The 9,241-nt window shown below is 45.6% G+C and overlaps 1 long non-coding RNA gene across 3 annotated transcripts in view; it reads right to left on the bottom strand.

Annotated features, from left to right (window-relative positions):
- The window catches only part of LOC143843773 (uncharacterized), a 36,177-nt gene extending 29,036 nt beyond the window's left edge, over positions 1-7,141 (bottom strand). For all 3 annotated transcript variants that reach the window (XR_013233685.1, XR_013233686.1, XR_013233687.1), the window contains exons 1-2: positions 7,010-7,141; positions 164-267 (exon numbers count right to left, since the gene is read on the bottom strand). This is a non-coding gene — a long non-coding RNA (uncharacterized LOC143843773). The remainder of the gene's footprint in view (positions 1-163; positions 268-7,009) is intronic.
- Positions 7,142-9,241: the final 2,100 nt, after the last annotated feature.

Below are 9,241 nucleotides of genomic sequence, written 5' to 3'. Positions count from 1 at the left end.
TAAAAGGTAAAGGTATCCCCTGTGCAAGCACTGAGTCATGTCTGACCCTTGGGGTGATGCCCTCTAGCATTTTCATGGCAGACTCAATACGGGGTGGTTTGCCAGTGCCTTCCCCAGTCATTACCGTTTACCCCCCAGCAAGCTGGGTACTCATTTTACCAACCTCGGAAGGATGGAAGGCTGAGTCATCCTTGAGCTGGCTGCTGGGATTGAACTCCCAGCCTCATGGGCAGAGCTTTCAGACAGCATGTCTACTGCCTTACCACTCTGCGAAAAAAACATTTTTAAAACATTAAAATCACTCCCAATCATAAATCATTAAAAGAAAGAAAAATACAAATGAAGACAACCATTAGTTAGGCATCCTTGAGGGAATAAAACAAAGAGGGCAATGGAAGGCAGCAGATTAATCTCCGAGGAGATAGAGTTCCATAGCTTTGGTCCCACAACCCAGAAGGCCCTATCCTGGATTAACACTTGCCTAATTTTAGAAACTAGAGGCACCCAAAACAAGTCCTCCATATATGGTTGGGCAGTTTCATACAAGAATAGGCAGTCTTTCAGATATGTTGGTCCCAAGCCATTTGGAGGTTTTGAAGGTCCAGACCTGCAATCTGAATTGTATTCAGAAACAAATTGAGAGTCCGTGTAGATGGGGCAAGACTGGGATGATATGGTCCTGATATCCCACTCCATTTGACATCCTGGCTGAAGCATTCTGTACTAACTGAAATTTCCAAATTTCTCAAGAGCAGCCCTATGTACATTGCATTGCACTAATCTAATCTGGATGTAACCAGCGCATGCATCACAATGCCCAGATGTTACCTGCCCAGGAAAGGCTGCAGCTGGCTATTTATGTTTGTTTAATTCATTTATACCCTGCCTTTCTCCCCTATGGGGATCCAGAGCAGCTCACATCATTTACCTTTCCTCTATTTTATTCTCACACAACCCTCTGAGGTGAGTTAGGCTGAGAGAGTGTAACTAACCCCTGTGGGGACACAGAAGTGGCGGAGCATCCAACTCCACCAGAACACATCACTGGCAGCCTGGAGCAGTGCCACTGATGCAGAATCGACCAGAGAATAGCTGAATTAATTTCTTCTTATCCACACTCCTACTTAGTTACTAAAACAATCAAGCTAGTTACTAAAAATATCCAAGTCACCCAATGAAGTTAGTTCCAACACAACACAGCAACAAAGACTGGACAAGACAAACCAGAGACTACCCAAATCATTATAAAAATAAAACAGATAAACAAAGTTAATAAAAACTGGAACAGAGAACATCCTCAAATGACTCTCATTGAATAGTAATTAATAATAGTCACCCAGGTGAGTTAAAGTAAAGAAAAAATGGACAATAGAGCTTTAAATTATGAAGCCTGCCACTTAAGACATATTATCCCCTTTCTATCCTTGTCTAATCTAAAGAAATTAATCAAGTAATTAAAATAAATGGGTATTATTTTCTAATAATTTTGGGGAAAAGAAATTTATTCTACACCACATGAGTCTCCTTTCTTGGTATTGACCCCCACCTGGTGGAATGAACTTCCAAACAACATCAGAGCCCTGCTGGAGCTAAAACAATTTTATAGGGCCAGCTAAAAGGAGCTCTTCCACCAGGCTTTTGGCCAAGACAAGGAAACAAACCACCAACCATCAACCAGAAGCCCCCATCAATTGTACCAGCAGAAAATGTAACCACAGTCCAGACAAACTGTTGATTGTTAAATTACACTGTGTTATTACAAGCTCTCGCTGTTAAATATGTCTATATTTGTTACTACACTACACGGCTTACAATCCTCTTATAATAGGACCAGGAAGAATCATATCCAGATAATAACATAATGGTGGGGGTATCCGAACAATTTGTAACATGAGGAAATAACAGATATATCTCATATGTATAATTCTCAAAAATAAAAAAATATATAACAAAAATGGTTATATGTGACAATATGTTTATTGTACTATATTGTTTTATGAGAGTTACAATGTAAACCACCCTCAGCCAAAAGGAAGGGTGCTATATATAAACAAACAAACTATTCATATAGGAACTCTTTGAGCTGATGGATGTGTTTTTGTCCCTGTGCTTTTTACTTATTAATTGATCATGAGTCAACAATCTTTTTAAACTAAAGATCCAAACTATGTCAGCCTTTAGAATAAGAGATCAACAAACCAATACAAGTCAATTTACTGATAATGGATATGATTAAGAATTCATAAAATTTCTGCAGCCTGAATGGGGTGTGTGGGTGTGAGCCTTTTACTGGGAACGGCAACACACAAAGTCTCACAATAAGTAACCAATATACATAGGAACATCTTGCACAATGGTTGATGGGAAGGTGGGCATCCCCAGCCCCAAGAAATACACAACATTTGGCTTGTCTTAACATGGGCACAGCTTTATTATAACAAACATTGAGTGTTGGCATAGCATGGGAGGAGACCCTGCTGCCATGGTCGGCCTACCATGCCCCCCATTTATCCTGGCAGCCTTCCAGGGATCCCCCTAAATTCCCCACAGGAATTTTCAGGATCTCTGTTGCCAGGATCCCATGCAAAGAAGTGCTACCTGAAGTACTGCAGTGGGTGCACACCTTCTTTGGTCCCCTCCAGGCCACCAGCCAGTGCAAGCCACAAGTGCCTTCCCCTTATGGAAGCCCTGACCTGGGGAGTCCCCCCAAAACAGGCTTCTCCCTATGCAAACCTGCCACAAGAGAAAGGCATTCCCCAGCTTGACTCCTGCCAATACTCCCCTTGCCAGCCCACTTTAGTGGACCCACATGGACCCACATGTCTGTCCCCACTCAGAGAGGTATACTCCATCCGAGCGATACCATGCTTCCATGCTTCCATGATATCAGGGTGACTAAGAACTATGCTACCCCAACCCTAACCAAAATGTGCCACCACCTTATTGACCTTATGCAGTGTCAAATTAAGCCTGCTGGGCACTCTCACACCCCAACAGGAGTGGTGCTCCACCATCATGGACCAGAATATCTGCACCCCAGGCAACCATTGGTGCAGGACTGCCAAGTCTGCAGATATCCAGGTAATCAATCCCAAGCCTTTAGTCCCCGGCAAATCATTTTCCCCCACATAAATGATCACTGCAGCCAGCATTCCTCTACAATGGACCTCCACAGCCACAATGTCCAGCAATGTCCAGCAAGGCCTTCCACGTCAGCCCCCAATGTATAGACTAGGCTGTAAACTGCATGGAGCTTTTATTCCAATCCCAGGTCAATTCAGTCCCTGCCATCTACACAGAATGCAATTTCCGTTTTGATTTGGGGCGATTTAAATTTTCCTTCTGCAACAAGAAGGATTGATCTGGAGTGACCCTACTTTATTGTGCAATACCTTAGAGTGCTTTTAATGCTCAATATTTATAAAATCTGGATTGAGAAATCAGGCTGTTTTGAATCTGGGCTTTGCTATATGGTAGAGAACCCATGATTGGCCAAAGCTGGTCATGTGACAAGCTTGCCTTAAAGGAGAAGCCCCTAATTTCTCTCAACTTCTGTCAGTCTTGTATTTTTCCCCCTCCTCTGCCTTCTTCGATCCACTCCCCCCCTCCTCCAAGAAAAGAAAGAGGCTCCCTGCTTGGCTCCTCTCCCGAGCTTCATGGACCATACACTTCACGTCAGACAAATGGATGTCATGTATGCGCAGGATGCGTACATCTCGCTGACTGTGCATTGTGGGATGGTACTAGGTTAGTTGAGCCCGTTAGGCAGGGTGAGGGCTGCCCAGCAGGCTATTGCCATGCCTTGCTGCATATTGAGCCATTTGATGTGCGGCACATGGCAGAGAACATTCAGAGCACCATCCGTAGAATGGTAAATAGGTGGGTAGGTAGTGGGACAGGGCTCACCAAGGGCTTCTTGGTGACAGATGGTGCCCTAAATATGACCAAGGCAGTCAAGGACATGCACCTGAAACACATCTCCTGTGCGGCCCACCTTCTCCACCTCGTGGTTAAGGATGCCCTTGGGATTGGCTCCAAGGGAACCGGTTCATCTGCCAAAGCCATTGACTTCAGGCATCTCATCGAGAAGTGCTGGAAGATCATGGCACATTTCTCTCAAACTCATACGACATCTCGAGGCTGGAGAGAAAGCAGGTCATGATGGGCGTGCCACAGCACTGCCTTATCAGAGACGTAAGCATGCGCTGGACCTCCACCCATGCCATGCATAAGCGCTTGGTGGAGCAAACGAGAGCCTTGTCCAGGAGACGAGGATGTTTATGCCTGGGGAGTGGCTGACCCACCGAGAGTGGGAGATCATTTCTCAGACCATGGAAGTTCTTGGGCCCTTCAAGACTATCACGGAGATACTCTCGTCTGACATGGCGAGTTTGGGTCTGGTCGTTCCCATGGTCTACAAGGCCCGTGCAGTAATGGCTCCCTTTCTGGACCCAGCTCAAGGACGTTCAGACATCGTTCCAGCCATGCGCACGCTTGCTAGGATGCAGCTGAGAGGGCTTGAGAGCCACTTTGAGCCCCACTACAAGTCATTGACATACAGGCTTGCCGCCATGTGTGATCCGCACGTTAAGGGCAGCATGGCAGAGAGGGATAGGAGCCTTCCTGAATGGTGTGAGTTGCTCATTCGGAGGCTTGTCTGGTGGAAGTCTGAGGAGGCTGAGGTGGCAGGCCAAGCAGGGGAGGAAGGAGCCAGCATGTCCGTTGCTCTTCTCCCCCCCAGCCTCTGCTGGCACATCAGCCACTGCAGGCCACCCCAGCAGGAAGGCTGAGCAGGGCAACTTCTTGCTGGGGTTCCTCGAGGCCACTCTTTGCCCTGAGGGCAGCGGGTGCCCGAGGGAGGACAGTGTATCTGGGATGGTGAGGGCTTACCTTGGTGAACCCAAGGTGTCCGAGAATGCCTGTCCCTTAAGATACTGGGCCAGGATGGAGGCAGTCTGCCCGGCCCTCTCCCGCCTGGCCCATTTCTACTTTTCGTGCCTGCCAATGAGCATCCAGAGGAAGCGGGCATTTTCTCATGCGAGCAGCACTGTCTGTGAGTATTGCTCCCGCCTGGCACCCGAAAGAGTCCAGCAATTGATCTTCCTCAAGGTCAACTTGACGGCTCTTGGCCATCCAGAACTATTCTTGGAGGAGGACTGAGGTGAGCACAGAATTGCTGTGACTGCATCCCCTCTGAGTCTGTTCTGGGTGGTGGGGTTGAAAAACACTCACCCAAGGTTAAAATTCAGAGACAGGAACAGTGTCCTGCCCAATCAAAATTTCCCCCCACCCCACACACAGAAATTCTGCACTCACACACACCAAATTAAACCAAATTATATTCTTTATTAATTAAACCGTTTTTCAAATGAAACCATTTATTGCTCACTTATTCTTCAGTTTCACGTTTTCACAGCTGGATCATGTCCAAATCAAGATTACAAAAATTTGCCTGAAGCTGATTTTCATATGAGCCAGTGCATAACTCTCAAGTACACTGTATGCTCCAAGGACAATTGTAATAATGTTTTGTGTTCCTCTTAAGGAAACACCCAGGTTGTCCAAGTTAAAAACAAAAATCCTCAGAGCTACATCTCAAGGCCTGATTCCAAAATAGGGTTGTGCAAGGTGTCCCTGATTTGGACCTTTTCGCATCTGAATGGGCCCCATTCGGACGACTGATTCGGATCCGAATCAGCTGATTTGGACTGATTTGGAGATGTCCGAATCGATTCAGGGCCAATGCAAGTCAATTTGACTAGCACTGGAAATCCTTCCAAATCGATTTGGAGCTGTCCGAAATGATTCGAGGCCAATGCAAGTCAATGGAGCCGTTGACTTGCATTGGAAATCCTTTCTCCGACTTTCCTGGGGGCTGGGGGGGGAGGGGTGAAGGTTGCACCCCTGAAACTTCTTAGGGAGCTCAGGGAGGGTCCCTGACTCCCCGTTAAGCTTCAAGAAGATTGGGACAAGGGGTCTAATTCTAGGGGCTCCCAAAGAGAGTACCCCTATCTGCTTCATTGGATAGAATGGAATGTCAGGTTCTTTGGTTTGAACATGTTTCCCCATAAACATCTATGGGGAATGGTTTTTGGGAGCCTCCAAGATGGGAGCCCCTGGTGCAAACTTCCTGAAACTTGCAGGGGACTCCGGGAAGACCCTCCCTGAGCTACCCTGCAAGTATCAAGAATATTGGACCAAAGGGTCCCATCCTATGGGCTCCCAAAGAGGGTGGGGAAAATGATTTCAGCAGGTTAATTGTCAATATCCTGGTTCAAATCATTTCTGCCCACAAGAGGGTCCCACAAAAAATAATTTTTTCTATGATGCCCCTATGATACACAGGAGCTTCAAAAGCAAGTATTCAGAGCCTGAATTGCAATCAGAGAAATGGAGCTTTACATCCTCCCATCTAATATATCACTTCAATTTTCTAAGTCATCTGTATTGCCTCCTTCATTAATGTATCAACCACTATGCTTCTGGAAATATAGCTATTCTGAGGAATTATGGTCCCATCACCATGACTCCCTAGCTATCACTTAGATAGCTGCTTTCATTCCAGAAGTGTGCATACTCTCTTGCTTTCTCTCTCTTCCATAGCTACTTCCTCTATGATGGCCACAGCTCCTTCCTTCTATCTCCCTCTTTTCCCTGTCTCTCTGATGCTCAGGTTGCTGTAACATTAGAGCTAACAATGCAAAGAAGGCTGGAAAGTACATTATCTTAACAACAAAAAGTCCTGATGGCCCTCCCATCCACAACACAACCGTAGTCCTTTTCACATAATACAACATTAGTCCTTTACACAGAATCCTTCATGCACAGGCATATATCTTGTTTGTAAGAAAAAGCTAATTAATATTCATGTCACAAATGAAAATGGAAACCAATCTCAGGATAAACAATCTCAGGGTAAAAAATGGAGACCAATCTCAGGGATCATATGGACTGAATGTATCATAGGAATTGCATATTATGGATAAAAAGAAAGATGAAGAATACCTACCTGTCCTCAGTTAGTATAAGTGTTCACTGCATCTTGTAAATAGGGTGTGTACCAAGCTCTAAATAGAAGAGGAGGAGACTGAGTAAAAATGAGTCTATTCCCATAGGTGCAAAAACAGCCATTGCTGCAAAGGAATACGAAAGAATGAAACCATTTATTGCTCACTTATTCTTCAGGTTCACGTTTTCACAGCTGGATCATGTCCAAATCAAGATTACAAAAATTTGCCTGAAGCTGATTTTCATATGAGCCAGTGCATAACTCTCAATTACACTGTATGCTCCAAGGACAATTGTAATAATGTTTTGTGTTCCTCTTAAGGAAACACCCAGGTTGTCCAAATTAAAAACAAAAATCCTCAGAGCTACATCTCAAGGCCTGATTCCAAAATAGGGTTGTGCAAGGTGTCCCTGATTCGGACCTTTTCGGATCCGAATGGGCCCCATTCGGACGACGGATTCGGACGACCGAATCAGCCGATTCGGACCGATTTGGAGATGTCCGAATCGATTCAGGGCCAATGCAAGTCAAATTGACTAGCACTGGAAATCCTTCCAAATCGATTTGGAGCTGTCTGAAATGATTCTAGGCCAATGCAAGTCAATGGAGCCGTTGACTCGCATTGGAAATCCTTTCCTCGACTTTCCTGGGGGCTGGGTGGGGAGGAGTGTAAGTTGCACCCGTGATACTTCTTAAGGAGCTCAGGGAGGGTCTTCCCTGACTCCCCTGAAAGCTTCAAGAAGATTGGGACAAGGGGTCTATTCCTAGGGGCTCCCAAAGAGGGCACCCCTATCTCCTCCATTGGATAGAATGGAATGTCAGGTTCTTTGGTTTGAACATATTTCCCCATAAACTTCTATGGGGAATGGTGTTTGGGAGCCACCAGGATGAGACCCCCTGGTGAAATCTTCCTGAAACTTGCAGGGGACTCAGGGAAGTCCCTCCCTGGGCTCCCCTGCAAGTTTCAAGAAGATTGGACCAAGGGGTCCCATCCTAGGGGCTCCCAAAGAGGGAATTGTGGGACCCTCTTGTGGGCAAAAAATGATTTGAACCAGGAAATTGGTAATTAACCTGTTGAAATCATTTTTCCCCACCCTCTTTCGGAGTCCCTAGGATGGGTTCCCTTGGTCCAATTTTCTTGAAACTTGCAGGGGTGTCAGGGAAGACCCTCCCTGAGCTCTGCAAGATGTTTCAGGGGTGCAATTTACACCCCCTCCATCCCAGCCCCCAGGAAAGGCGTGGGAAGGATTTCCAGTGCAAGTCAGTGGCTCCATTGACGTGCATTGGCCTAGAAGCATTTCGAATCTGAATCAGTCGATTCAGACTGATTTGGAGATGTCCAAATCGAGTCAGGGCCAATGCAAGTCAATTTGACTAGCATTGGAAATCCTTCCAAATCGATTCGGAGCTGTCCGAAATGATTCGAGGCCAATGCAAGTCAAGGCCCGATTCCAAAATAGGGTTGTGCAAGGTGACCCCAATTCCGACCATTTTGGATCTGAATCGGCCCGAATCAGACGACCGATTCAGACAGATTTGGAGATGTCCGAATTGATTTGGGGCTGTCCAAAATGGAAAGTCTTTTGATTCCAAAATAGGGTTGTTCAAGGAGGCCCCAATTCGGACCGATTCAGAGCTGTCCGAAATGATGTTCCTATTTTTGAATCGGACCTTGACTTGCATTGGCCTCGAATCATTTCGGACAGCTCCAAATCGATTTGGAAGGATTTCCAATGCTAGTCAAATTGACTTGCATTGGCCCTGAATCAATTCGGACATCTCCAAATCGGTCCGAATCGGCTGTTTCGGATCCAAATCAGTCCGAATGGGGCCCATTCGGATCCGAAAAGGTCCGAATCAGGGACACCTTGCACAACCCTATTTTGGAATCAGGCCTTGAGATGTAGCTCTGAGGATTTTTGTTTTTAACTTGGACAACCTGGGTGTTTCCTTAAGAGGAACACAAAACATTATTACAATTGTCCTTGGAGCATACAGTGTACTTGAGAGTTATGCACTGGCTCATATGAAAATCAGCTTCAGGCAAATTTTTGTAATCTTGATTTGGACATGATCCAGCTGTGAAAACGTGAAACTGAAGAATAAGTGAGCAATATAGGGTTTCATTTGAAAAACAGTTTAATTAATAAAGAATATAATTGGGTTCAATTTGGTTTAAATTTCACTTTGAACTTCTACATGTTCTTACCTGATGGCTATTGGTTGTGACTT

Source organism: Paroedura picta, chromosome 8, assembly GCF_049243985.1.
Source record: "Paroedura picta isolate Pp20150507F chromosome 8, Ppicta_v3.0, whole genome shotgun sequence".
Taxonomy (NCBI): Eukaryota; Metazoa; Chordata; class Lepidosauria; order Squamata; family Gekkonidae; genus Paroedura; species Paroedura picta.
This window is presented reverse-complemented; position numbering and strand designations above follow the sequence as displayed.